The following is a 6,000-nucleotide window of genomic DNA, read 5'->3' as shown; positions in this document are numbered from 1 at the left end:
GTCAGTGCTGATTGCAAGGCTGAATCGGGCGTGTAGGGCTGGACAATCGTATCGTAAGGGATCGACGGGCGGTGAAGAGCTAACCGGTCAACGAGATTTAGAAAATGTACAGAGAGCTGAGCGTGATTGTAACGAAGGTGAGGATGTTGAGAAAATGAATACGAAGGAGTTGAAGGAGCGCCTCGCTAGTTTGGGTTTAAAAACGACGGGAAGAAAAATAGAATTACGCGCACGGATACGAGCGGCCATGGATGGTAATGACATATCGTCGGAAGAAGAAAGCGACGACGAAAGTGAGGATGAAGATGACAGAAAAAACGCCAGAGGATACAAGAGAGGTACGCGAAGGTTGTATCAGGGCCGTGACGAATGTTGTCGAAGGGCATGTGTTGGTTCGACGCTGAGTTTTAGAGACGTCGAAGATGCATTAGAGCCGTTTAGTGGCAACAGAGGTGAAAATGTCGAACGATGGTTCGAGTCGTTCGAGGAAGTCGCTGATACGTGCATGTGGTCGGATGGGCAGAAGGCAGTCTACGCCAGGAAGCTGCTGAAGGGATCAGCGAAAATATTTGCGAGCTTCGAGTGTCATGCCAGGACTTGGCATGAGTTGAAGAGGGGGCTAGTGAAAGAATTTTCGAGGAAAGTCAACAGTAGGCAAGTACATCAGAAACTTGAAGAAACAAAAAAGGAGAGTGATGAAGCATGTTTGGCTTACATGTACCGCATGCTCGAAATAGCTAGCCATGTGGACATGGAGGAGGAAGCAAAGGTAGAATACATAGTGGATGGAATAATAGACGACGAGAACAATAAGGCTATATTGTACGGCGCGACGTCAATCAAAGAGTTGAGGAAGAGGTTAGTGATGTACGAAGAGCAGAAGAGTCGCAGAGCAAAGTCGATTGTGAAGTCGGCTAAAACCCAGAAGAACGGGAAGCCCAGTCAATCTGTAGATGCAATGAAGAAAAGAAGATGCTTCATTTGCGGTAGTGAGGATCATCTAAGTGTTAAGTGTCCGGAGAGGGGAGAAGGTGTTAGGTGTTTCAAGTGCAGCGGATTTGGACATATTGCAGCGAGGTGTACGGCACAACCGAAAGAGACTTGCGTAGTGTCAAGATCCGAAAAGGGGAAGTATGTGAAGGAAGTGGCGATAGATGATTGTAGGTTTGTGGCATTAGTGGATACAGGTAGTAACCTTACGTTCATACGAGCGGATGAGTATGTGAGGTTAGGATCACCACCTCTGGGAAACTGCAAACTTAAGTTTGATGGTTTTGGTTCCGCTGGCAATAGTACTTGGGGCGAGTTCACAAGGGTAATGACGGTCGACGGGTACGACTTTACTGTCACTCTGCATGTTGTCTCGAATAAGGTAATGACAAGACACAGCCTACTCTTAGGTACCGACTTTTTAGACCAGGTAGAGTTGCGAGTCAAACGGGGCGAGGTGACATTTTTACGACTCGACGATCAGACCGACGGTCACGAGGACGCGCCGGATGTACTGAGGGTAAACGCGGTAGAACAGACCGACGAAACAGACCTGACACACGTACGGGAACCGCATTATCGTGAAGCGATTCGCGATATCGTTAGGGGGTATAGGCCGGAGAAGAAGCGAGACGTCGGAATAACCGAAAAAGTAGTTTTGGAAAGCGACAAGCCGGTAGCGCGAAGACCGCGAAGACTGGCGCCGTCGGAAAGAAAGGAAGAAGATGATTTGATGGAAGCGTGGACAAACGAGGGTGTCATCAAATCGTCAGACTTGGAGTATGCGAGTCCGATAGGTGTAGTTAGAAAGAAAGATTTGTGTGTGCGTGTGGCTAGATGGGCCTTGTTACTAGGCGAGATTAAGTATCAGGTGTGTCATCGGCCGGGGAAAAGTATGCAGCATGTAGATGCTCCGAGTAGGAACCCCCTGCCGAGCACTATGTATGTAACGGAGAGTGAAGACGGGCTGATTGCACGGTTGAGAAGGGCACAGAACAAGGACATTGAAGTCCGTAGGATTTTGGACGCCGCAACGTGCAGTCAGGCCGATGGGCAGGTAGTAAGAAACAATATTTTGTATAAGGAGTGTGAGGACGATGTGCTAATAGTAGTATCGAAGGCGATGCGGGCTCAGGTAGTCAGGCAAGCGCACGAGCGTGGGCATTTCGAGGTTACCAAAACAGAAGCTATGGTCAAGAAGGACTTCTGGTTCAAGGGGTTACGCGAAAAGGTCGAACACGTGGTATCCAACTGCCTTGACTGTAGCCTAACCCAACGAAACATGGGTAAGCTAGAAGGGAACCTGCGAAATTACAAGAAAAGAAGAAAGCGTGCGAAGCAGTACCGAAGGAAGGACCCGCACACACCTCGATTTTATGAAACCTTGGGTCCTAAATGCCGAAAGTGACGCATCTGATGACAGCGAGATAGAAGGCAACATCTGAGGGCAGATGTTATTGCAGGATGGCCGAATGTAGTATCGTGGACGAAAGGCCTGGGAAATATCGGACGAACTATGAACAGTGTCGCGAGAGCCGGGGCGCCGTCGGGCCCATCAATGTGTCATCGGTCTTTTCAAGTGCATAGTTTCGTGGAAAAGACCTACGTGACCCTGGCCACGAGCGTCTGCAGAACACGTGTGCGGTGGGCCTAGGAAAAGGGCAATGGAATGCGACAACAGTTAGTCGAAAAGCAGAGTGCGAGTCGAGAAACAGAGTGCGAGCGGAGGAGCCGAGTGCGAGTCGAGCGGAGATGGAGGTTGCGAGTGGCGTTGCCGAGAGAGTGTGGATTGCGCTGTGTTCTGTACGTTTGGTATGAATAGTTCAAGTTAAGCCACAATCGTCTCTTCTGTCTGATTAACATCTCTATTGTCCACGTTTTGTAAACATATTACATCACGATATTACACATATATTTTTATGTACAGCATGTATAAAAAGTGTCAGGGCGTATAAGTGTCCACTAGCGTGATTTCGGAGGATCGGAGCCTCTGGATCGATTGATTCATGCAAAATTTTGTAAAAATTGACGTTTGCTGGCACCGTATGCTACTTAGCACGAGGATCAAATGGAACTTTACTGGGAAAGTATATTTGGATACCATGACGTGCAAGATATTATTCTTGTATATGTAGGATTTGTATACATTTTAATCAATTTACTTTTTTTAATTAATTTAATCCTCATTTTATCAATAAATCCAATTATTTTGCCATCTATCTCTATTACCGACTATCGAATTGTTCGTTGTTCCAAAAATGTGTTGCGCGCAATACTGGGCACTATTAAATAAATTTTCATTTAAATAATTGTTTAAATGTTAAAAGACAGAAATAAATTATTTGCAATTTCAACAAGTTTAAATATATTATTTAAAATAATGAGATTAATTGTTATTTACAAATTTTATTTTCTATTTATTCTAAAAGAAAGCTAATAAAATCAGAATCTTTGTTTGAAAGTCTTTTTTCACGCAGTAGATAATTCTGTAATAATGTGAAATCACGCTGATTGCTCCATTCTGTTTATCACGGGCTATCCCACCTGCTAACGAAAACTTGTTGTTTTCTCGTTAATGTCACATTGCTTACTTTCTACCTGACTGCGAAATATAAACTTGTTGCGAATAATCTCGATGTAAGACCCAATGGAATTTCAACGTCATTTCTCCAGAAAACGGTCCAATTGCGACTCACAGCTTATTTTGAAAAGTTGTCAAGTTGGTCCTCGCGATGAGTAGACGTTTGTAAAACTGTATCATCCAGAGTTGTAGAATTAGGGTGGTCCGGTCAAATAAGTGTATTTTTTATATACTCTGTACATATACAGGCTTTTCCAGAATAATTCCATACCGCCAGACAGGATAAGACGTCAAACAAGAAAAAAAACATTTTTCTTTTCTTCAGCTTATTTTTGCGCGTAAACTTTTTGTATTTAAAGCTAAAGTTTGAAATAGTTGTCGATACTCTGTCACACTGAACGTATTTCATTGTAAGCTAGCTCAAGCAGAAACAAAGCCTTATACAAGAAAACTTCATCCTCTTCCTTTGACTTACTTTTGCATACAGAAAAATCTGCAGTCTAAGTGTGCTATCCTGAGATTCCTTGATTATACATATCTTTTCTAAATTTTTCGTTTCTGTTAACAAAACTTCCATAAATGATAAAGTGCAGGTATTCCTAAAGGAAAAAAATGTAAAGAAACTAAAATTAACGCCCAAACACCCAAAATTTCAACATTAACCCGCCATATATATATTGTTAAATATGTAAATTCGCACGTTCGTGGGGAGACGCGATCTCGAGGAAGTGCGCCAACGGGAATCGTAAATTCCCGTTACGATTGACTAATCGACGCCACGAATCGTTCAATCCCTTATTTCTTTTGGGATAATGAGGGTAGTTAACATGAAGAGAACGCTGCTATTAACAGATTATTATATATGTCGGAGATGAAAGGAAAACCGGAGCCTTCCCTTTGCAATTTTGAGGAAGCCTTCTAATGCTTTAGCCTAGATTTTATCATAACTGTAATTAAGCAATTGTCATTTGTAATTGTTTGACATTTGTGAAAGCGAAAGTGGGTTCGAGGTGACAACTGGTCGCCGAACGTAGCCACGGTCACGGGATAAACGTTTTGCCTGACGAAGGTGTGGATCGGTTGTATTGTTCTCCCTAGAAATCACATAGAATTGTACTTTGGAGATGCTGATATAATGGGACACACGTTGTATTAGGAATCAATCTCCAGACAGAAACAGGTCGTCCCATATAACGTAATACGTTATACCGTCATACCATATAACGTATTACGTTATAAAGTTATAACGTTATACCATATAACGTAATACGTTATAACGTCATCCCATAAAACGTAATACGTTATAACGTCATACCATTTAACCTAATACGTTATAACGGCATACCATATGATGTATTACGATATAACGTCATACCATATAACGTATTACGTTATAACGTTATAACATATAACGTAATGCGTTATAACGTTATAAGATATAACGTAATACGTTATAACGTCATCCCATATAACGTAATACGTAATAACGTCATACCATATAACGTATTACATTATAAAATTATAGCATATAACGTTATACGTTATAACGTCATAGCACACAACGTATTACGTTATAACGTTATAAAATATAACGTAATACGTTATAACGTCATACCATATAACGTAATACGTTATAAAGTTATATCATGTAAAGTAATACGTTATAACGTTATACCATATATCGTTACATATGTCACGACCGGCATACTTCAAATCCGACGGACTGACGATAGAGATAAAGATGTGGCGGCACTCGGCGACAATGTATATCGCTGAAGTGCCTAATGAACCATCAACATCCCAACGGTCCTTCCACCGAAGGTTCTAGAAGAAAGAGCACGTGGCAACGATCGCGGACGCCTAGCAAATGCACGGACGGTGGGGATGTTGAGGGATGACAAAAGAAAGTAATCGGATCCGATCGAAAGTAAAATCATAAGAGTCAGTCTTAGAAAGTCACGCCTAGATTTCGGAAGTAGATTGTAAAGTGTATTGATGTAGGAAAAAAAATAAAGTTTTCTTTTTTTATTTTTTTACCTCAAATTCCTTTTTTATTTTGTTATTTTACGTGACACATACATCGACACTCTGTGTTACCACAGATTTTATACGAAATAGTGAAATTGGAAATTGAATACTGTATTCAGAGTTAAAATATAATGCTATATGGAAATGAAATAGCACTTCAAAGACTTGATAGATTTCGTTAATAAAATAAAGCAAAATAAATCTTTAATTCACTCACTACGAATTTATGGTATTGATTAAAATCAATGAATGTAGAGTTACTTCCGATTAAGGGTACAACTGTTATAAATTAAGAGCATAATTATATTGAATTAATGGGAAAATGTTGTTATAAATTATTGGTATAACTGTTAAGAATTAATGATGTAATTGTTTTAGATTAATGGCTTAAATGTTATAAA

The sequence above is a fragment of the Bombus vancouverensis genome, unplaced genomic scaffold, assembly GCF_051014615.1.
Source record: "Bombus vancouverensis nearcticus unplaced genomic scaffold, iyBomVanc1_principal scaffold0022, whole genome shotgun sequence".
In the NCBI taxonomy this organism is placed as follows: Eukaryota; Metazoa; Arthropoda; class Insecta; order Hymenoptera; family Apidae; genus Bombus; species Bombus vancouverensis.
The sequence above is the reverse complement of the archived record's forward strand: the minus strand, read 5'-3'. Positions refer to the sequence as shown.